At 36.6% G+C, this 25,786-nt stretch overlaps 1 pseudogene; it reads right to left on the bottom strand.

The window, feature by feature from the left end:
• Positions 1 to 964: 964 nt before the first annotated feature.
• On the bottom strand, positions 965 to 25,166 carry LOC149212942 (polygalacturonate 4-alpha-galacturonosyltransferase-like; annotated as a pseudogene).
• Positions 25,167 to 25,786: the final 620 nt, after the last annotated feature.

The raw sequence follows: 25,786 nt of genomic DNA, 5'->3' as shown, positions 1-25,786 counted from the left end.
GCTAGTTTCAGCGTTGTCCAATTAGGGCTATTACATCTTGTCACAGGCAAAGATTGCAGGACATTTCAACATTACAAAGGAAACAATCCAGGCATAGTCACTCTTTGTTTAGTTAAATCAAAGCTCATGGAGAATGATATCTAGGTGTTTGAGCCTATATTGGGCCTATTTTGGGTAGCAACCAAGAAAGTGAAAAAGCTCGAAATCTGTAATCCAACGGGAGAAGAAAAACTGAGGATAAAAAGAAGTCTACAAAACTTGAAGAAGCCGAAGTTTGTGACTAAGCCAAATCTCAATCTAAAGCTATCTATTTGCAGTAGGATCTAAATATTTGTGGTAAAGAGTCAAGGGTTTGCTATAGTAGCCGAAGATCAGTAATAGAAGGCAAAGAATCTGTAATTGGAAGTCAGTGTGTTATAATAAGAGACTAAACCTGCAATAAGGACATAAATTCAGAAGCTGCTTCTGACTTTGACTAGGTAGAGACTCAACTATTAACCTTGACTTAAAGAGGAGGGCTGACTTGGAGGGACTCTTTGGTCTTGTGTTGGATATCTCATTTTGAATAAATTCAATAAGAGGAGGATTGTTGGGTTTTCCCCTATTGAGAGGTTTTTCCCTACCTTGAAAGCCTAAATCTTTGTGTCTCGTACTTCTTTGTGTTCTTGGAAGAACAATTTGTGTAATTACTTGATGAAAGAGAAATATTAACTAACAAAGAAAAGAATACTTATATAGGAGTTTACTTCCAACTATGAAGGAATACAATGAGGACATAAAATTTGTAAATCTTAAACTTGGCTAGGCCACTGCACCTCCAAAAACCTGACTCATTAAGCCATAAACTAGAAACCTTCTGTGGAACTCCAAAAACAAATGAATTAGAATGAATTATCAACCAGAATCAAGGGCCTTTACACTTTACATTTGACAATCTATTGCAGTATGAATATTGAGGTCACAACTATTCATTTATATTGCACTGTTGTAAGAAAGGATGATCATATTTTATATATTTTCTCTAGTAAGGCCTGCACTTCACCATTGCCAGCTCTAACCAAGGTTTCATGTTCCCATTGTAATGAACAGCAGCTACATTTCCAATCTCTGAACAATCCACGCTAGGATTATATCCTAAACCTAGCATATGCCAAGACTTGTCCAAAGGATGGGTCAAGCCATAAAACATTCAATCCAGGGGGTAGCTTTCCAAGCTTCCACAACATTTTATCCTCATTCTGACATACAATAAAAGAAAAACTTAGAAATCGCACACAGAAAAACCCATTAAGTTTTCTAGCTAATTACTTTGGATTTACTTCAAATACTTTAAAGTAAGAATCACAAGAATTAACATAAATAAACGACACTACACACTTACCGTGTTCTGCCACTTGTGATATATTCCAGTTATATCTTGTTTCTCCCATTCTTTGAGATCAAATACATTCATCCCATATGCCCAACCACAAGCATTAGGATCAAAGTGCCTGGATATGTGCGTATTGGAAAAATTAAGGTATTTGTCAAACCAGCGAAAGCATTCTCCACAAGTTTCCACTGAACCATTAACCTTTCCATGAAGATCTACTGACCACAAGGGCATCAAATCTTTCCACACCACAATATCATCATACAAGAAAAGGATCTTTTCCATTTTCGGATAAACTTGTGGAAGATAGAAATGAAGATGATTTAGCATGGATAAATATTTTGGATTTATATATTTCAAATTGGAGGAATGTGCTGAGAGTGTAGTCGAGTGATCTGCCTTGAAATAATACTCTTTCATAGCTGCGGATTCAAGTTGGCGAAGCATAGAGAAATAGGAGGAATTGAGACATTTAAAATCATCAACATTTTCTACATGTATCGTAGCTTTCCCTGGGTGATTAAGTAAAAACCACATTTTCATGGCCCCAAAATTTAACTTGTCTGTGATGAGATGAAATACATGTTTCTTAGATTCCTGTAAACACATGTCAATCACCTACAATGAGATCCAAATATTAAATGTAAAATGCAGCAAAACTGTTGGACTTCCAAACTTTAGATTAATTTAAATTAATAACACTTCACCTTAGCATTCATGATAGTTGAATTCACAACCACAAATGTAGCCAATACATTGTCAAAAAATAATGCATAGTGATAAAGAGTCGGATCCTCCAACTTGTCCTTTTTAGGAAATTATCGCTTTTCAAGAGTAATAAAGTAATAATCTATGGTCAATCGCATGGACAGACAGTGCAGGCCCTTAGGAACAGACTTTGTTGGCACCTGACTTAAAAATTTACTTTGCTTTTCCAAGGTCCTTACTTGCTCATCTGCAGACTGAAGCATGGCTTGAAACTTCTTTGTTACTATCGCACAACCATAAAAATTTTCTCTGGCCTTGGATAGGACATGACCCATAGCCTTGATCTTCTCAGGTGCACTAAAACATTCATATCAATTATCGGCTATGAAAAAGAGAATGAAAAGCATAAATATTGACACACAGATTGCAACTTTAAAAGAAATAAAAGATATGAACACCAAATGCAAATGGCAGCACTTACTACTCTTGATTTAGAAGCAGCCAATGCGAAAACTATTACCTTTGAGGTAGATCAGAATTTGCGTTAGACTCACCCAATGTGCGCTGACATTCTTTAGTACGAAGCATCAATTCATGGTATAAATCAAGATTATTCCTAGCCTGGGAAATGCTTGAATACACCCTAGCCATGATTAGTTGGTCTCACATCAATATAACAATGGAGTCAGAATTCTTGTCCTCATTCTCCCACCTCCAAATGCTGTATTTTCCACGGTGTCAAATATTTCTGCACCACAATATCATCATCCCAGAAAAGGACCTTTTCCAGTTTGGGATAAACTTGTGGAATATAGAAACGAAGATGATTTAGCATGGATAAATATTTTGGATTTATATATTTCAAATTGGAGGAACGTGCTAAGAGTGTAGTCGAGTGATCTACCTTGAAATAATACTCTTTCATAGCTGTGGATTCAAGTTGGCGAAGCACAGGGAAATAGGAGGAATTGAGCCATTTAAAATCATCAACATTTTCTACATGTATCGCAGCTCTCCTTGGGGGATTAAGTAAAAACCACATTTTCGTGGCCCCAAAATATAACTTGTCTGTGATGAGATGAAATACATGTTTCTGAGGTTCCTCCAAACACAAGTAAATCACCTACAATGAGATCCAAATATTAAATGTAAAATGCAGCAAAACTGTTGGACTTCCAAACTTTAGAGTATTTTAAATTAATAACACTTCACCTTAGCATTCATGATAGTTGAATTCACAACCACAGATGCAGCCAATACATCGTCAAAAAATAATCCATAGTGATAAAGAGTTTGATCCTCCAACTTGCCCATTTTAGGAAATTTTGCTTTTCAAGTGCAAGGAAGTAATAATCCATGGTCAATCGCATGGACAGACAATGTAGGCCCTTGGGAACAGTCTTTGCTACCAGTTGACTTAAAAATGTACTTTTCTTTTTCAAGGTCCTTTCTTGCTCGTCTGCAGACTGAAGCATGGCTTGCAACTTCTTTGTTACTGTCTCACAATCATAAAATTGTTCTCTAGCCTTGGATAGGACATGGCCCATAGGCTTGATCTTCTCAGGTGCACTGAAACATTCATATCAATTATCGGCTATGAAAAAGAGAATGAAAAGTAGAAAGATTGACACACAGACTGCAACTTTAAAAGAAACAAAAGATATGAACACCAAATGCAAATGGTAGCACTTACTACTCTTGATTTAGAAGCAGCCAATGTGAAAACTATTACCTTTGAGGTAGATCAGAATTTGCATTAGACTCACCCAATGTGCGCTGACATTCTTTACTACAAAGCATCAATTCATGGTATAAATCAAGATTATTCCTAGCCTGGGAAATGCTTGAATACACCCTGGCCATGATCAGTTGGTCTCACATCAATCTAACAATGGAGTCAGAATTCTCGTCCTCATTCTCCCACCTCCAAATGCTGTATTTTCCCACAACAACAGAATCTACCCCGTTGGAACATTTAATTGCTACTTTTTCAAGCTCAACTCGTTTTTCTTCATCCTGTTGAATCAACGTTGTTGAACTTTTCTCCCTCCTCTTTTGTCTCAATTGATGTAAGCATTGAACTACTATAAATTAAAGCATACTATGCTAAAATCTAAGCAATATAAAAATTTTCTATTGGAGAAGTAACATTCAAAAAGGATTTTGGAAAATAATATAACAATTCCCTTTTCCATGAGAACAAAAAGTAGCGATCTAGTGCAGCAAATAATTTTACCCTCCATGAAACTTTTGTTGGAATTTCTTCAAGCTGCAAATGGTTTGCATTATAACAACCATTGTCCTGGGAGTTTGTCTAGACATTACCTTACAGTAGTGTTACATACATTTTTGGGCATTGAAACCCCAATCATAAATGTCCATAAACCAAGGGCTCTTAAGTCCCTAAAAGTGTTGTTCCAACCCCTAAAAGAACAAGGTCAACTGATTACAACATCTCCCTGAAGTTATCCATGAAAAACTACTCAAAACTGGTCAAAACTGGACCATCTCACCTGCTCCATGGTCAAAGTGCGCTGCATCCCACCTAAATACACACGAGAGGTGCGATGCATCTTGATAAGCCCTTCTATGGGGTGCGATGGGCGAGAGTGGACAAATGACAAGGTCAATCTGCAAGGTGGAGGATCATGGAATCTTCTAGAAACTTCTCCTGTGACACTTGCCTCTCTGCATTCACCGAGGGATGAGTAAGAGATCATCAATCTCCAAGTGGAATCAAGAACTATCAGAGAGAGGACACTAATCAAATCTCAAAAGCTGACTCACCCCCCTTGCAAACATCTATATATGGATCCCTCATCCCAGAGATCCAGAGGCTGGAATTTTGTATCTTGTAAGGAAGTGTTGTTGGTTTCTTGGTGTAACATCATAGTGTTAGGTGATCTAAGTTTTTCATGAGGTGAAGAAGGGCTTTCTTGCTGAGAGGATGATGTTGGGTCAGAAAAATTGGTTGTAATCCTCTTTTCTATTCTTGATTATTAATAAAGCTATTCACGTTTTCCTCCACATTCTTGTATGATTGATGATATATGCATTTGTGTGGTCAATATATATCTAGTCCTATATTGTTTATGATAATAGATCTATGTTCTTGGATAGTGTTATGCTTCTTTGATTCTACAGGTTCTCTTTGAAGCTAGGTAGACGAAGAAGCGAGTGGAAAAGATCTATCAGAAGGGAGAGGAATCAAGCTAGGAACCAAGCGCAAGACAGAGGTTGGTCTCCTTTATTCCTCTCTTTTCTATTTCTCATAAAGGAAAACAAAAGTAGTTTTAGTTTGTTTGTTTCTAAGGTAGCTACCAGCCTTAGTGGGACTAGCAGCTCTGCATAGACACTAGATTTCCCAATAACAAAATGGCGAAAACACTGGGGATTGATGATCTCTTACTCATCCTTGGGCGAATGCAGAGAGGCAAGTGTCATAGGAGAAGTTTTTGGAAGATTCCATGATCCTCAGCGGAGTCTCCATTTTGTTATCGGGAAATCTAGTGTCTATGCAGAGCTGCTAGTCCCACTAAGGCTAGTAGCTACCTTAGAAACAAATAAACTAAAACTACTTTTGTTTTCCTTTATGAGAAATAGATAAGAGGGGGATAAAGGAGACCAACCTCTATCTTGCGCTTGGTTCCTAGCTTGATTCCTCTCCCTTCTGATAGATCTTTGCCACTCGCTTCCTCGTCTACCCATCTTCAAAGAGCACCTGTAGAATCAAAGCAGCATAACACTATCCAAGAACATAGATCTATTATCATAAACAATATAGGACCAGATATATATTGACCACACAAATGCATATATCATCAATCATACAAGAATGTGGAGGAAAACCTGAATAGCTTTATTAATAATCAATAATAGCAAAGAGGATTACAACCAATTGTTCTGACCCAACATCATCCTCTTAGCAAGAACGCCCTTCTTCACCTCTTGAAAAGCTTAGAAATTCTTTATCATGAGGATCTGAAGTTTTTTCGAGATGGAAGGCAACCTGTAATAAGATACAATACAATACATTATCTTCATAATATTTTCATGATCTAGTTGAGGCGGGCATTCCCATGCTTAGCTTTATAAATTCATTTTCATGTACATAAGACAGACAATTGTATGAGTGTAGACTGATGATTCTGGTAGAGCCATCATTCCTTAGGTTGGATGATTATCTGTGCAGTAATGATGTACATTTGAGGTCTTTATTTTCCTGAATATATATCACAGCCCGAATGGATGAAACTAGATCCGGGGTCTTCAATCTCGTTTGTTCTTGCAATGCTGAAAGAGTCCTGGCCACATCAAGGTTGCGAAGGATAGCCCTTCCCACAGCCTCTCCTGCTGGAGTGGTAGCTGGCAGTCTCAGGTGTACTACTGGCCGAACTGGTCCAACATCTGCATGAGCACATGAGTTTTGATTAGTCCTGATAGAAGAAAGCACAAGAACATTATAAAAAGGAACGATAAACAAAGATATGGTCCGAGAATTTACCGATGACACCCCACTGCTCGCCAGCCGGCAGTACCAAATTTGGATCACCCCGGAAGTCCATACTGGCATATGGATACTCAGAAAAAACCATCTCCTGATGATTGAACCACTCGAAAAAGGTATCAGAAAAGGAAACCTGGGACTGACCAGCATGTCTGGCCATAAGGTCAACCCATCTCTGCATCCGTGGCTCAGTCGGTGGAGGTAAACCAAGTGAAACATACGGCGGTTGCATCAGCGTGATATTTTCCAAGGCGAAAGTTGTCAAGATAGAACCATATCCAAAGTACTTCAACCTTCCATTTTTCACCTTGGTCAGTTGTTCTTTCATCACAAAGAGTACTGCATCACACCAGTTGAACACCCTTGGTTCAAGGCATTCCAAGGCGTACTGCATATAAGACCTATTGGCCACGTGAAGTGCCGCACTACCAGCCAGTCTAGCAAAAGTAAACATAATGGTCCTCAGGGACCTGTCAGTGAAATCTCAGATAATGATCTTACCGTCCTTACTCGGCTGAGATCCCTCTCTGCAATACCTGCGAATGTAATCTCTCACAGATTCACCCCCACGGGCCGAACCTGATAATGAGATAGGGTCGCGCCGCCTCGATAAGCTGGTCAGAAAATAGATGTCCATGACAGTTAAGGGGATGAAATTTCCCCTCATCTGGAACACCTGGGTGGTATGATCCCATGCATCGAGAAAATATTGCAACAGGTTGATTTGTTGCCTCATGCAAGAGATGCGGAAAAACTTGAACAGGCCATAGTTCCGCAGTGCATTTATCGTAACCGGATCATGTAAATAAAGCATGTCCTCTTTGCTTGGTCATATGTTGAAATGCCATGCATTGACTCGAGTATAGTTGAACACGAAATAAAGATGTATCCAGATGTCAAACCAGTACGACAACGGCTACGGAAGGTGCACCCCAAGAAAGTCGCTGCCATCAAGGCAGAAGTTGAAAAACTTCTCCACGCTGGTTTTATTTACCCGGTTCCTCTAACCAATTGGGCATCGAACATTGTTCCTGTGATGAAAAAACAAGGAATGATTAGAGTGTGCGTCGATTATAGGGATGTAAATCAAGCTTGTCCAAAAGACAACTACCCTACACCCTTTATTGACTAGATAATTGATGAATGCGCTGGATGTGAAATCTTTTCATTTATGGATGGATTCTCCAGGTATAATCAAATAAATATCCACCCACATGACCAGTCAAAGACTGCATTTATTTGTCCGTGGGGCACATTTGTATATCACAAATTACCCTTTGGTTTAAATAATGTAGGGGAAACATTTCAGAGGGCAATGAATTATGACTTCCATGACATCAAAAACATCGTTCAACCATATCTCGATGACCTTCCGGCTCATTCGCAAAAGCGGACCGATCATCTGCAGCATTTGAGAGCGATATTTCTACGTTGCCGACACTACAAGATACGACTCAATCCACACAAATGTGTGTTCTGTGTTAGTTTTGGTTGTTTTCTTGGCTTTGTAGTCTCAAAGGACGGGATTTGTGTCAACCCATGTAAGGTTCAGGCAATCATAAATTTGCCTCCACCTTCAAATTTGCTTCAGATTCAGAAACTCCAAGGGAAAGCAAACATTCTCAGGAGGTTCATTCCAAATTACTCTGAACTTGCTAAAGGTTATACACATCTATTGAAAAAAGAATTACCCTTCATCTGGGATCAGGTTGCGCAAGCTTCCTTTGATGCTTTAAAAGAATCCCTAATGAAAGCATCATTAATGTATGCTCCTGATTATGAAAAAGACTTTAACCTGTATCTGGCTGCAGCAGATACAACCATCGCAATGGTTTTAGTTCAAGAAGACAACGGAATTGAACATCCTATATATTATTTGAGTAGGAACTTAAATGATACAGAAAGCAAGTATTCCTATGTTGAAAAGTTGGCTCTCGCAGCTGTTCAAGCGATACAGAGATTTCGACACTATGTCCTCTTTCGAAAAACTATGATTTTGTTAGATTGCAACCCCATGAATTATATATTGTCGCGACAGTTGCTGGCGGGCAAATATTCAAAATGGATAGCAAGTCTTCAAGAGTTTGATCTGGAATTCGTAAAATCCAAATCAAAGAAATCCCTGGGTTTCGCGGAATTACTATGCGATCTCCCATCATCGTCCAACGATGAAACATCCGAAGAAACCATCGTGGATGAATCTTTGTTTCTGATATCTTCAAGCAACCCGTGATATAGAGATATAATCATCTATCTCCAAACCCAAAAATATAGGCCTAATACCTCTCACTCGGAACAAAAACGTATTTTATACCAATCAAAAGACTACATGATCGTCGGTGATACATTTTATCGTCGTGGTGTTGATACAGTTCTGTGGAAGTGCCTCACCCATGAGGAGGCCGAGAAAGTCCTGAATGATTGCCATTCAAGCGCGTGTGGGGGGCATCAATCTGGTTACATTACAGCGCAAAAACTTTTACGAGCAAGATACTTCTGGCCAACAATGTTCAAAGATTACATAACCACAGTCAGGAGTTGCCATGCATGTCAAATTTTCGATAGCAAAACCAGGAAACCACCCGCACCTCTACAACCGATAGTTGCTGTCAGGCCATTCGCCAAATGGGGCATTGATTTCATGACATGTAACCCCACCTCATCAAGACTAATCAAAACTCATGTGCTCATGCAGATGTTGGACCAATTCAGCCAGTAGTATACCTGAGAGTGCCAACTGTCGCTCCAGCAGGAGAGGCTGTGGGAACGGCTGTCCTTCGCGCCCTCGATGTGGCTGAGACTCTTTCAACATTGTAGGATCAGACCGAAGGCCTCACTCTTGGTATTCTGGATGTGAGGACTGACGAGTTGCCTCTAAGGTTGCAGTGACATACTACCGGCGTGCCGAGTCAATGGACTAGGTTTTTACGCATGATTGCACAGGCAGTGACTTGTTATCACCAACATCATTAGACTAGGGTGCCCCCTAGCATCTTGAGTTTTGGGTCATTTGACCAATTTTGTCTTGGTTACAGAACATTATGTGTAAACCATAAATAGTTATATATAAATTTTTGATTTTCGAAGTTTTATTTTGGTTAAGTTACATGATCCTGATTTGGTGAAAAACAAGCAAAAATTTCCATGAAAAACTGTGCATAAATTGCCCTCTTTGCACCCATCGCACCTCCAACAGTGTTCTAGGTGGGATGCATGCTGACTGGCCAATGGCCAAGCCAGCATGCATTGCACCTTTCGATATAGAAGAGGTGCGATGGAGCCAGGGCGAGTTTTTCAAACCCCACAGGCTTAGAAAAACCAGAAAACATGCTCAGAATTCAAAAAGGAAAGGATGAAATTAAAGAGCTTAGGTTTAGCTCCTACCTGGTCCAAACGACACTGAGAATCATCCACAGAATCTCCCGGAATCAACTAGTGAAAATCAAAGGGGAAAGCACCTCCAAAGCTCCAACAAACCAAAGTTCAAATGAAATGGTAAAATGAGAGGTAAAAAGAATTTTTAAATTACTTTTCATGTAATTCAAGTAAAATATTAGTGTTTTAACTCATTTTCAAACGTATATTGTCCGTTTCTAACTAGTTTGATGAAGCAATTGAGCAGGCAGTACAACCTTTGAAAGAACAAAGTTGTCAATGGTAAGATCAAGATAATGAATTACCATTATATCGAGTAGTTTTAACGCGGAATTCAAGCTCGTTAAAAAATAAGCATAAGCAATGAGAAAATGTTCCCCCAGAGTTTAAGCTCATTAAAAAATGAACCAATTTTCGATAAATAACCATCGTGAATGTATTATCATCAGCCTTTGAAGGCTTGGTCGTGTTCTCATCATCACCTCCACTCTGTATTGGCCGATCATTTGCCTCCATTTGATTGTTTACCATTTTTGAGGAACAACTGCAAAGAGTGATCCTGTTAGCCATCCTTGTGACACTACCGTGATTGGAAAATTCCAAACCTTACCTGGAATCAGCTGCTACCCAAATTTATCACTCGTTCCTCAAAAAACGAATCTCCTTTAAGCTCTTTTCAACTGACTCGTAAAATATGAAAAAATTGTCGAGTAATTGACCTCTCCAGCTCGTTAAAGGGACCGAAAGTGCTATCCCTCCTTTAGATTTTAATCTTTTTGGACTTGAGGGATTATTACACAAAAAGATCGAGCGCTTGTTTTGTTCGGCTCGTTAAAAGTATCAAAAATTCATTGCTTTTGTATTGTTTTATACTTTTTCGGACTCAAGGGATTATATGACGAAAAAGGATTATTGGAATTTTCTTTACGTCCCTTTTTCAGACTCTCTAAAATTGAAAAGGACTGAGTTATCCTTGTCGTTAAACTCGTTAAAACTGAATAGCGACAAACTTGTTCATATAGACAAGAACGAGTTTCACTATCGCTAGGCTCGTTAAAACATAGCGATGGGTTTGCCCGAAGGGCAGATTATAGAACAAGCATATATTATTCTCCTCAAGCTTGACAAAAATAAAGAGGTACTGGTCAGCAATGATTGGGGAAAAATTGGGAAGAAAACTTGAAGAAACTTTATTGGTAGGAAGTCGCTCTTGAACATGACACTTTCACTCCGCATCTGAGTCGGGTTGGGTTGTTCCGTTCACTGGTCATATCACCATTGGTCCATCGCACCATCCATATTTGGGGTTAACGCTACCAATCCATCATGTCAGTTTCACATATATGTTCAAGAGAATTCGCTCAGAGAATTCACCTGTGCCTCATCCACTACAATACATTTACGCTCCATTCTTTCATGGCCGCCACCCTGAACCTTATGTCATCAGATTGTTTTCACCTCCATTAAAATCATTTGCTGCGTTCCGTGTCATTGATGTGGGATTCAATAAGGCCCTCCTATGACGGATCGCTTCTTGTGGACATCAGCTCATTATCTGAGAAGTCGATCTAAGAACAACCCTTTCAGTACTTTGAAGCTTGAATGCCTCAATGGCAAGTTTCTCACTTCCGGCGACAAGTTTATATCAATGACCTTCAACTGAAAGATTTTGCGTGGTGTTCGACACTAAGTCCCTTATTCACACCACGTGAATTGTACTGTAGTACCTTGAGGGTCATCATCATTATCAATGATTCCTCTCACGTCTGTTAACAACTTACATCATTGGCTGGTAATCAGGCGATGTCTTTCCATGTTCGACTCCAGAACATCTCTCACATCGATCGACTTGTACTTTGAGTGAAGATCGAACGAGATTGAAGACCCCATATCTAGTTTCATCCATCCGGGCTGCGATATATATTCCGAAAAATAAAGACATCAAATGTACATCATTACTGCACAGATAATCATCCAACCTAAGGGATGATGGCTCTACCAGAATCATCAGTCTACACTCAGACGATTGTCTGTCTTATGTACATGAAAATGAATCTATAAAGCTGAGCATGGGAATGCCCGCCTCAGCTAGATCATGAAAATATTATGAAGATAATGTATTGTATTGTATCTTATTACAGGTCGCCTTCCAGCTTGAAAAAACTTCAGATCCTCATGATAAAGCATTTCATCCGACATCAACAGATTAAAAACTTCATGCTTTAGGGGGCAACTGTTATAGACATTTTTGGGCACTACAACCCCAATCATAAATGTCCATAAACCGAGGGCTCTTATGTCCCTAAAAGTTTTGTTCCAACCCCTAAAAGAACAAGGTCAACTAATTACAGCATCTCCCAAAAGTTCTCCATGAAAAACTACTTAGAACTGGTCAAAACTGGACCATCTCACCTGTTCCATGGTCAAAGTGCGCTGCATCCCACCTAAATACACACGGGAGGTGTGATGCATCTTGGAAATCCCTTCTATGGGGTGCGATGGGCGAGAGTGGACAAATGGCAGGGTCAATCAGCAAGGTGGAGGATGATGGAATCTTCTAGAAACTTCTCCTGTGACACTTGCCTCTCTGCATTCGCCCAGGGATGAGTAAGAGATCATCAATCTCCAAGTGGAATCAAGAACTATTAGAGAGAGGACACTAATCAAATCTCAAAAGCTGACTCACCCCCGTCGCAAACATCTATATATGGATCCCTCATCCCAGAGATCCAGAGGCTGGAATTTTGTATCTTGTAAGGAAGTGTTGTTGGTTTCTTGGTGTAACATCATAGTGTTGGGTGATATAAGCTTTTCATGAGGTGAAGAAGGGCTTTCTTGCTGAGAGGATGATGCTGGGTCAGAACAATTGGTTGTAATCCTCTTTTCTATTCTTGATTATTAATAAAGCTATTCAAGTTTTCCTCCACATTCTTGTATGATTGATGATATATGCATTTGTGTGGTCAATATATATCTGGTCCTGTATTGTTTATGATAATAGATCTATGTTCTTGGATAGTGTTATGCTGCTTTGATTCTACAGGTGCTCTTTGAAGCTGGGTAGACGAAGAAGCGAGTGACAAAGATCTATCAGAAGGGAGAGGAATCAAGCTAGGTGTCGAGTGGTAAAAAAGGTCTTTTTAACTCCTAATTACCTTCACATTAATTGTCAACCCAGGGACGAATTTTTATTTCGAGAGTGTACTCAGTCTGAGGCGGCTATTTATTCAATAGTAATGTTTTGCAGTATAGTGCTTAAAAGTAAATGGATGCTTGAAAAGAAATCTAACTACAACAAAATAAACTCAAATGATCTCAGATCCAACTATTCACTCAGCAAACATCAATCGAGGATATTGTAGCAATAACTCATTCCTCTAGAGATTGATACAATTGAAATCAAACTAGAACAAGACAATCAATCTGAGAACGAGGAAGAAGTAACCAATGTTCTCTATAGTTGACAGCCCTGCTTAAAACAATCAAAAGGAAATAGAAATTGAACTAAAGCTGCTATTGAAAGTAAACTATGAAAAATCTTTTAAAAGCAAACTCTTTGCAATTAATCAACCAAACTGAATAACAAAGTAAATGGACAGTAAACTTATAATTGAAGGAATTAAACAATGACTCCTATTTAATAAATCTGAACAGCAAACTCCAATTAATAGAAATGAACAACAACAAAGCCAAATTAATAGCAATCTGTAATGGATAGCAAAACCTTAGTCTAAGGAAATAAATGTAGCAATCATATCCTACAGGAATCAGATAACAACCTTTACTCTAAGGATAAATCAAACAACAAACGGAAATAGAATGGCAACTAATTAGAAATGAAATATAGAACAACACTTAAGATCAAATATAAATGTACAGTGATCCAAAATACACACGGCACACCTTAATAGTAATCTGATCTTGGTAATCCAATTATCAGTCTTAGCTATAAAGAAGACGACTGTATTTTAGAATGGAACAACAACGTTCATAGATTCAACAATCACAAGGAAATATAATCTCTAAGATGAATTCAATAATACTAATTAATAAATGTTACAACACAGATACGCTGTAATTGAACAAAAATACATTCTGTAAGGATCAACAACGTTATATCTATGATTAAAAGAACAACAATGCGTTACCAAGTCAAGATGAATCAATACGACATTCCTGTCATAGAGAACGATATTACTCAATTAAACATAAATCAGATATAACAGAACCGTGATGTAAAATAATAGAACATACCAAATTACCGAATAAAGATGATAAGTAAAACCACGCATAAACCAAAAGGATAATATACAACAGCAACACAATCCACCAGAGGCTGGGCCCTTAGCCGCCAACGGATGTTGCTAGGCTACTTCAGACGAGAGGAATGAACAACAACTCCCAAATCATATATTAATCATCAAATTGTAAAATCATTACAAATGCAAAAGCTTGAGAATTATGACATGCGACAATCCCTATCCTATCATGAATAATCCACCATCATTTTTGAATTTCCAATTCTAAATCCTCAATTCTCCCTCATTTTTCCATCATTTTTCCATCCCCATCTCTGATCTCTATTTTCATTTAAATAGAGAGAGATCAGAGAGAAGTTACAATAAAGATAAGTACAAAATGATTTCTATTACAAAATTGGTTTGCTTCTAACCAATTGATCAACAAGAGCAAGGCGAATTCGGCTTTGCAGCTGAGATTTGGAGGACGGCTGCAACACCAAATCTGAGAAAATTGTGCTCAAAGAACCCTGTGTTTCTCTCATTACAAGCCGAATTTGGGCAAACCGTTCTTCAATTAGGTTAATTTGGTCCGTTCTGGACAAAACCCATGTTCCAGATTTTCCAGATTCTGCTTCATTTGCTTAGAATCTCAACCGCAAAACTGTCACTTCTTATTCCAACGAATTTCTGAGTTGGCACTTTTAATGATCAAATCTTCAATCTGGAAATTATCTTGGAGGCTAAAAATGGTGAATAGTGTTACAACCAATTTATTAAAACTATCATTGATAAAATCATGCATAATCATCAATTTATTAGAAATAAATGAGAATAAATAATATTCATTCATAAGAGCATAAATCATTATAAATTGGATTTATATAATAAATTATAATAAATGACATGATAAAGAAGAGTAAAAATGAATAAAATAAGTGTTTAAAAAGTGGTTGTATTCACGGCCCAACATACTCCCATACCGAATATATTGCATGTCCTCATGCAACAAAAACTAAATATATTGCATGTCCTCATGCAACCCAAAGACAAAATCGATGTGTTAACCAAGCAATAAAAAATTTGTTCATCTCAGCTCATAGAACAAATGAATTCTTCCTCAATTAATAAATATTGAATTTTAGCAATCTTGATGAAGGCATAGCAATGAAGTTGCAGCAAAATATGATATAAGTGACAACAACCTTCATTAACCATTTTCCCAAAAATTACAAACCAGCTTTTGTTGAAATGTTGCAAGTAAATTTGTAATATATGAATGCCTCTATGATCCAAAAATTAGATCGTTTTGATGCACAGATCATGAGATATAAACAAAATGGTTGTAGGTGAGAGTGCATGATTTCCGAAATATTATGAACCAATATTACTTGAAATTGTCTAGGTTTTTATATTTCAATGATATGTCAGTGTTTTCCAAAAATCACAAGAATTGAGTTCATAGTTCTTAAAAATATGTGGAAATCAATTTTTGCACTAAAATTGTATGCCTTAAGAAAGAAAGTAGAAAACATCCATCATGCGTAGAAATTCCTCCCCCTATTTGAAGAATTAGCATGCCCTCATGCAATGCTAGAAAAAAATTGAGGTGGTTACTACCATCTGTTGAATTGTATGCCGGGTGTAAAACAACATGGAATAAGGGAGGCGTTGAGAATGAATAAGAATAACAATGAATGATAAAGAATAAGAATGACATGGTCATAAGAAAGAAATGAATGAAAGAAACACTCCCCCAAACTGAAAGATGATATGCCGCTGAAAAAGGGGAAGTGGTAAATATGTGGAATGAAGGATGATAAATAATGCTCAAAATTATTTTCATTAAATTCTCCTAAATTCGTATAAAATCAGAAAATTATGCTATTTTACCTCAAGTTTTACCTCCAAAAAGAAAAGTGTGGAATGACATATATGTACTGGCAGTTGTTGAAGCTGATGTAGGCAAAGTTGGTGCTGAAATTGATGCAAAATGTGGAATCCAGGGAAGCACATCATGTCTGAAGAATTGTTCACGTTCGCGAGTTGCTCGAGCCTCTTCCGCTAGTTGCAATAGTGTGGTCATGCTGTGAATAGAATATTGCCCATACTTGTTGTTCTCCTGCAAATAAATCACTATGTTGCATACAATGTTCTGGAATCCATAGTGTTATTTTTTAATAGCAACAGATTAAGATGCATGCAAAAATTTCAATTAGAAAAACTTTTGTATACATGCAATACTAATAGTTTGTCAAATCAACAAGTTATGGCACAGTGCAGTAATCATATCGCATGCTATCCCATAATGCATACATTCCCCCCTCCAATTAGAAAAGAGATTCCATGACCATAAAATATATGAAAGGTGTTGTGCTGACGACAAGGCAAGGGAATGAAGAATACAGCAGTAAATGAAGCAGAGTACACATATCAACGATAGGACAGTGAGAGTTATGGTTATAATGAGAGCAGAGTGTGTAAAGATAGTTATGAATAAGAGATAGGATGCTTTGGATTAATGATAAGTTATGTGAAAAAGAAAAAGAAGAAAAATATGCCAAAAAGATGCTTTACTGACGATATTCTAGCTGAAAATGATGTGATTGATCATAAAACAATTTCTCATGCATAAAGGTTCAAAAGAGGGAAAATGAAGGAAAGAACTTCTCTAATAAAAAGAAAAAATAAGAAAAGGGTATTATAGTAATAATTGACGATAAGATATAACTTCAATACCATAAGCAGAGCCTCTGCTTCCAGCAGGCGTCCATAGCCTCGGCAGGGTTGTTTCTTAACCCATATGAGCTAGGATCCTCAATTTATACATGGAGAGTTCCAGTGTTGTTCTACAGAAGAGATCAGTGAGCTGGCATGGTAACCAGATAACCACACTAACATTCACTGGGATGTAGCAAAAGTGATCAAGCCAGCTCGTGATGAGACCTCCTGTTCCAAGGATAATTTGGCTATCCAATGGATCATTACCTTGGTGTGGTGGCCATAATGGGAATGTCACTTTGTTACAGCCTTATGAACATGGTAGGTTGGCTTGTAATGAGATCCACTATCCTCCATCTGCAAACAAAATTTTGTTGTTATTACACATTTTTATGATAAAAAGAGGGAGGCTCAACACTCCTTAAGAGTAGGAATGGTGGAAGAGGTTGAACATGTCAATAGAGAAAAAAATATACCCATAATCTCATTTATTATAGGCAGAGAGGGTTATAACCAGGAAGGGTGGAACTAGCATGGTATTAAGATGATCAATCAATATCATGTACATCAGAAAACAATACAGTAAAGTGGTATATAAATAATTGTGTCCATTTTAAAAATAAGCTATCATCAAGGAGTTGTCCTGTTAAAGATCATAACGTGAATGATATTAACTCACTTCAAAAGAATCCATAATTCTTGTCCTCATAAAAGTAGTGTACTTCATGCACGAAAGGGAATCAGTAAAATGTGGTTGGGATGAACTAGGAATAATCCCACAAAAGGAAGAAATGATTGCTCTGGAAAATATTCCCAAAGTGTTTTTTTTTTTTTAAGGAACAGTAAAAATACTCAAAAAGTGTTGTTCCTGGTAGGGAACAACCGAGGAAATTCACACCAAAAAGTGAAAATACACATGAAAAAGTGTTGTTCCCTGAAGGGAACAACGAAAAAATGCATGTGAAAAAATATTGTTTCTTAAGAGGAACAAAAAATGCAAAAATGTTGTTCCTTTGAAAAGGAACAACAAAAATGTGAAAGTGCTATTCCTTCGGAAAGGAACAACAAAAATGTGAAAGTGCAGAAGTGTTGTTCCATTCGGAAAGGAACAACAAAACGTGAAAGTGCAAAAGTGTTGTTCCATTCAGAAAGGAACAACAAAAAGTGAAAGTGTTGTTCCCTTTGGAAAGGAACAACAAAATGTGAAAGTGCAGAAATGTTGTTCTATTCGGAAAGGAACAACAAAACGTGAAAGTGCAGAAGTGATGTTCCATTCGGAAAAGAACAACGAATTGTGAAAAAGGAACAACAAAAAGTGAAAAAGGAACAACAAAATAAAATTGAAAAAGGAACGACTGATACAAAAGGTGTTTTTCTTTTGAAAAAGGAACAAAAAAATGAAAATGCTGTCCCTTTGGAAAAGGAACAACAGAAACAACAAAAGTGCACACAAATGCTGTCCCTTCAGAAAAGGAACAGCAAAATGCACAAGCATAAAATGCAAGCGCGCAAAGAATGAATTAGCTGTTCACTGTATTGATGTTGAGGATGGGTTTCAGCTTGAATGAAGCAACGCCTAAAACACAAAATATAAGAGATATCAGAAAAGAAACGACATTTTATTTAAAAATAGTATGTAAATAAATAAATTAAGTTACGACAGCTATGATGTTATGTCAAAAAAAATGATCTCTTCGAAAAATGTTTTGGCGGTAGTGATAAGACATGAATCTTCAAATGGAAATCAATTCTTCATTTCTTCTATTAAGAATCCGTTGGGTAATGAACTGGATGAAATGCCCTTGTTTCACTAAAATTCATCTAAAGAATCGCTCGTCCATAAATTGACCTTCTTTTTCTCCTAGGACCTGCAAAAAACATGTTTTTATCCGTAATAAAACATTAAATCATGGAGAAAGAGAGGTGCCCAGGCTCCCCTAATCCAAGAATTATGCAAAAAACTAACAAGTAGTTACTCTGTAAAACAAATCTATGGAGAAAATAACAAAGTAAAATTTATTTGTCACCTGTGGGAGAGCAGTGATCGACCATACTAACCAGCAGTGTTTTAATCACAACTTTTTTTTTTGTCCAAATTGAGTGATTCCAAAGCCAGATGAGAGATAATTCAAAGGAGTATCTCCAATAGAAACAGGTTTTAAAAATTCAATGATATGATATGTCAATTTTAGTTAGAACAACCTGCATAACAGAGTCATCTTCGATTACCCAGCTTAAACCAATAGTTGATATTTCAAGCATACATTTTTCGTTTGATGTCGGATTCGAATGATTCAAATTGGAAATGAAAGTAGATTCATTAATTTATCTCCAATAGAAATAGGTTTTGAAGAAATGAAGAATTGATAGATCAAATATTCTAAGGAACAACCGGAAAGACAGAGTTTTAAGGGTGCTGATTTACGATAGACAACCAGTATTTTGATCATAACTTCCCCATACGATATCAAAATTGAGTGATTCAAATTTTTTTGTAAACTAGCTTCATAGGGGAATATACTATAGAAATATGTTTTAAAAATTCATTCATTTATGCCTCCAAAAACCAACTGTCCCAACTCTGTTCTTGAGCTGCCCGTTAGACACCCTGTCAATGTTTTGGTTCTGAATTTTTCGTTTCAAATCTAAATTGAGTGATTAAAATTGGGTTGGAAAGTATACATCAAGGGCTACTTAGGATAGAAATTTTTTTTAAAAATATTGTCATTTGGTCCCTCAAAACATGACTGTCCCGACTGTTTTTCCAGAAAGTTCATCAAACCCGCAAGCCAAAAAAATGATATTCAAGCATTTTTTCAAATTGGTGAAAAAAATGAAAATGAGTGTTTGTAGACCTTATTATTTCCATTATGATTCATCTACATACACAAATGAATTAAAAAAAATTATCACCGATGTTGATTTCGATAGCGTGTTGTAACAAAAAACAACTAGTTTTACATTAAAAAAATGCATTTATTTATTTCCTTATTTATTTTATTTTCTACACTAACCTATTTTGTTTTGAAAAATGAATATGACTACGTATACGAGTACTTCCAGTGGAGCCATTTTCAAAATAAGGTTTCATGTATACACATACCCAAATTTCAAAAATGCATATTAATGAATATTAGGGTATGAGAAGCCAACTTCCCTTGAAAAGATGGTCTCAAAAATTGTTGAAGTATGGAGTGATGCTGCAAACAAATGATGGAGTGAAACCAATCTTCAATGTATCCGTTACTTTCTTGATTTCCCATAGCTATTGTATCATGAAGTTCTTGAGCTTTTTAAAATGGCTTGTTGATGCAAACTAAAAGAAAGCTCATTTTCTTCCATAGCTTCTACAATTTTTGAATTTAAAACATTTTGAATCTCATTGTAAATTTTCTCTAATGGCGCATGTGAGATAGAATGGGTGGGAAGGGTAGGTAAATTTGGCAATTCAACATTGTAAGCATGTTGTACTGATTTATTATGGTGAGGGGGTGGAATTAGTTGAGCAAAAAATTGTGTATGGAATGGAGCATTTTGATGATGTGGTTGATTGGGTTGTGTGGATGGTTTTGATATGCAAGCAGGATGTTGTGGAAGAGTCGGTGAAGAATATGGAGAATGTGCCTGTGCTACAAGGTGAGAGAGAGTAGTCATGAAATCATAAGGTGAACCATGCCAAACTTGTAGACAAGATTGATGGTGGTTACATTGAGATTGCCATGGCTGCCCTAACACATTAGTATTCCCTAATGGATTATGCAAGTAAGAGAATGAAGAGGAAGTGTTTTGAACCATACCTGTAGGCCATGATTTCCATGGTTTTGACCTTGTTGCAGCTTCCTCATCTCTTTGATATGATACTTACAAATTAGATAAGGAAGAAAAACCATCTATGGTATGCTCCTTTCGGTCATGAGTGAAAAACACTTCATCAAATTCTTGATTTTTATGAACCTGAAAAACATCCAATTTTGCATTTAGAGAGTTAATAAAATCAACTTTAAAATTTTCAAATAAGGAATTGATTTCAGCTCTTATGTCTCCTATTCTTGTAGCAGATTTGGAAAAGAAATAATAAACATCTCTAGAATTATTATCAGCATTGGAGATTCCTCTTGAATACCGTATGCACAATTCACAAATATCATCATATGATAACTGAAAAACATCACCTTTTCCTATCAGATTTAAGAGTTATAAAAATTCATCTTTGATCCCTTTAAGAAGAAGTGTTTTTAAGATTTATTTTTCCAAATGCTTATGTTTTAATTTTTGAAGGTTGTGTTGAAATCGATCTACATAGTCCTCCAAGCTTTCTTCTTCCCCTTGTATCATATTGAAAATATCTTCATTGGTCTTGCAATAGTCTTGGTAATTCTTGAAGAATATGTTCTTCATGTCCTCCCATGTTTGGATGTAGTTCCCTCCTAGGCTCATGAACCATCGGAGAGTTGCTCCTTTTAGAGTAAGAGGAAACACTTTCAACCTTTGATCGTCAGTACAATAATCATATCCTCTACAAAGTATTTCGAACTCAAATAAGAATGTATCTGGATCCTCATTTGTCAAACCATGAAAATTTGGTAGAGAAGATGGGGGAATTATGTGCATTTGTGTCACTCCTCCTAGATCTTTGATAGGAAATTCAAAAGTAGAAATGTAAGCCATTTCTTACCATAATAGAAGATGTTCTTCATGTGTTTCTTCGAGGCTCCTTCTTCAAATGTTCCTGTCAATCGGTTAGTGAAATGGGTGGTGCTTACATAACCACTTGAGAAAAATCATGTGATTCAGTTTTCAAAATTTCTATTTTTTTCCTAGTCATTCACACAAAAGTTAAAACATCTATTTCTACTCTAGTTTCTTTAACAGTTTTGTTGGAAAGTGGGCGGGGGAGCAGGGCTTCTACATGCTCCGTATGCAGGTTCTTACCTTCTGTTTTTAATACCCAATTCTTCCCTAACAGGCACTCATCAGATGCACACTACTCTTTAAAAATGGCTACACTCTCCCCGGCAACGGCGCCAAAATTTGGAGTGGTAAAAAATGTCTTTTTAAATCCTGATTACATTCACATTAATTTTCAACTCAGGGATGAATTTTTATTTCAAGAGTGTACTCAGTCTGAGGCGGCTATTTATTCAAGAGTAATGTTTTGCAGTATAGTGCTTAAAAGTAAATGGATGCTTGAAAAGAAATCTAACTACAACAACATAAACTCAAAGGCTCTGAAATCCACCTATTCACTCAGCAAACATCAATCGAGGATACAATATCAATAACTCATTCCTCTAGAGATTGATACAATTGAAGTAAAACTAGAACAAAATAATCAATCTGAGAACAAGGAAGCAGTAACCAATGTTCTCTACAGTTGACAGCCCTGCTTAAAACAATCAAAAGGAAATAGAAATTGAACTAAAGCTGCTATTGAAAGTAAACTATGAAAACTCTTTTAAAAGGGAACTCTTTGCAATTAATCAACCAAACTGAATAACAAAGTAAATGGACAACAAACTTATAATTGAAGGAATTAAACAACGAGTCCTATTTAATAAATCTGAACGACAAACTCCAATTAATAGAAATGAACAACAGCAAAGCCAAATTAATAACAATTTGTAATGAATAGAAAAACCTTAGTCTAAGGAAATAAATGTAGCAATTATATCCTACAGGAATCAAATAACAACCTTTACTCTAAGGATAAATCAGACAGCAAACGGAAATAGAATGGCAACTAATTAGAAATGAAATATAGAACAACACTTAAGATCAAATATAAATGTACAGTGATCCAAAATACACACGGCACACCTTAATAGTAATCTGATCTCGGTAATCCAATTATCAGCCTTAGTTATAAAGAAGACGACTGTATTTTAGAATGGAACAACAACGTTCATAGATTCAACAATCGCAAGGAAATATAATCTCTAAGACGAATTCAGTAATACCAATTAATAAGTGTTACAACACAGATACGCTGTAATTGAAAAACAATAAATTCTGTAAGGATCAGCAATGTTATATCAATGATTAAAAGAACAACAATGCGTTACCAAGTCAAGATGAATCAATACGACATTCCTGTCATAGAGAACGATATTACTCAATTGAACATAAATCAGATATAACAGAACTGTGATGTAAAATAATAGAACATACCAGATTACCGAATAAAGCTGATAAGAAAAACCATGCATAAACCAAAAAGATAATATACAACAGCAACACAATCCACCAGAGGCTGGGCCCTTAGCCGCCAGCAGATGCTGCTGGGCTACTTCAGACGAGAGGAATGAACAACAACTCCCAAATCATATATTAATCATAAAATTGTAAAATCATTACAACAACAAAAGCTTGAGAATTACAACATGCAACAATCCCTATCCTATCATGAATAATCCACCATCATTTTTGAATTTCCAATTCTAAATCCTCAATTCTCCCTCATTTTTCCATCATTTTTCCATCCCCATTTCTGATCTCTGTTTTCATTTAAGTAGAGAGATATCAGAGAGAATTTACAATAAATATAAGTACAACATGATTTCTATTACAAAATTGGTTTGCTTCTAACCAATTGATCAACAAGAGCAAGGCGAATTTGGCTTTGCAGCTGAGATTTGGAGGACGGCCGCAACAACAAATCTAAGAAAATCATGCTCAAAGAACCCTATGTTTCTCTTAGTACAAGCCGAATTTGGGCAAACCGTTCTCCAATTAAGTTAATTTGGTCTGTTCTGGACAAAACCCATGTTCCGGATTTTCCAGATTATGCTTCATTTGCTCAGAATCTCAACCGAAAAACTGTCACTTCTTATTCCAACGAATTTCTGAGTTGGCACTTTTAATGATCAAATCTTCAATCTGGAAATTATCTTGGAGGCTAAAAATGGTGAATAGTGTTACAACCAATTTATTAAAAATATCATTGATAACATCATGCATAATCATCAATTTATTATAAATAAATGAGAATAAATAATATTCATTCATAAGAGCATAAATCATTATAAATTGGATTTATATAATAAATTATAATAAATGACATGATAAAGAAGAGTAAAAATGAATAAAATAAGTGTTTAAAAAGTGGTCGTATTCACGGCCCAACACTAGGAACCAAGCGCAAGACAGAGGTTGGAAAACAAAAGTAGTTTTAGTTTGTTTGTTTCTAAGGTAGCTACCAGCCTTAGTGGGACTAGCAGCTCTGCATAGACACTAGATTTCCAGATAACAAGGAGGCTACCAACATCATAGACCAGATAACCAGGGAAAATCAAAACTTACCGTCAAGAGCATTCTCTTTGACATCTTGATGTTCACTTCCTGTGTCATCCTCTTGAAACCTTGTAAGAAGTTCTTCGTCATTGGAAGTTTTTTTCTGCACCTCGTCATTCATTTTACCCTCCTGAAGTTTTTCCTTTCCTTTTTCATTGAAGATCACACCATCTTGTTGCAAATGTAACTTTTATGAGCTATCTCCAGAAGTTATTTGCCTCTGCTTGATGTACACCGTTAGAAATAGAGAAGCACCCCTGCTAATGTCAGTTTTCACTTCTTGCTTAATACAACCCTACTCAACTACATAGATCATCATCACATATGTTTCCTTACATGTTCAATAGAGAAAATAACCAAAATCTTCACCAATCGTACCTCAGAGTTAGTAATATCCGTTTGGTTTACTTCAGAGGGCTTTTCTAATACCCATGAGGAAGATAAATCATTCCGTCCAACAATATTTAAGTTTAGAGTTCCTGAGTCCTCTGTGTTAGCTATTATGACATCAATCACCTGCCCAGTAAATAAAATTTATTTTCAATTCTCTGCTCAATAGGGGAGAAATCAAATTTAAGATATCCAAATGCAGCAGGTTTCTTATACTTGCCTCCTTTGGGAAGAGAGAGTCAATGTTCTTTGTTAAACTCTGCTTTCTCCAGTCATCTGCTTGTTCCTGTGAACCCCACAAATAAATAGATAAGAGTGATTTTAAACATATGACAAAGCTCTTGTATCCTCAATAATTCCTCTCTATTTCAATCCACTCAGGTCGATTAAATTTGAGTTTAGGGACACTATTTATTTTCTGGGATTAGACTAACATAAGTTCAAGTGCCTTGCCTTGATCCTGAAAAAGAACAAAATGGCCATAGAAAAATAGAATTGTTTTTGAGATGTGGAAAGAGAATACCATTCTAACAGATCCATCTCCTGAGAAGTTGTGCCCTGCCATTTTAAATGACAAAAAAATGCATAAAATGTCAAGTAGAAAGACTTGATGGAGAAGAATATCTATAAAAATACTGAAACGCTAAAAAGGGGGTTGCTTTGCTATCATGCATATGCTAAGATCGAGATTTCATTACACATCAATAATAAAATGGTGTGTATAATATCTATCGCTTGTTTTGGCCAATGTGCTCTGAACACTATGGGAATAGTGTGAAAATGATATGTATAGCAGAAAGTAGCTGGTGAATAAGATTGTCATTGTGAATTGGGTCTAGGTTGGGTGGATCAGAACTGGTTTTAGCTTAACTGATGAGAATTGGATTTAGCTTTATGGATGGAAAGTGGGTCTGGCTTGGATAATGAGTGGACGAGAAGAATGATTGTTACCCTTCCCACCTAGATTCAATTCCCACAAGATTCAATTCCCATGAGTAAGATGTTGAACTGAACTCTTAACAAATATATTTTTATAATACCCATGTAGCGTATGCAGAATCCAGCACACACTTAGTACCATCCTACTTAGAATGAGGAGTGCCCACCGAATTCACCGAGCACTTGTCCAATGAGTTTACCAGTCATATGCATTTCCCTTTGTTAAAAGATGGAAAGATCATTGTT

The sequence above is a fragment of the Pinus tabuliformis genome, chromosome 1_1, assembly GCF_031772625.1.
Source record: "Pinus tabuliformis cultivar Carrire ecotype Pingquan chromosome 1_1, CPIR1, whole genome shotgun sequence".
Lineage (NCBI taxonomy): Eukaryota > Viridiplantae > Streptophyta > Pinopsida > Pinales > Pinaceae > Pinus > Pinus tabuliformis.
Note: the sequence above shows the minus strand (reverse complement) of the source record. Positions and strands in the feature narration are given on the sequence as shown.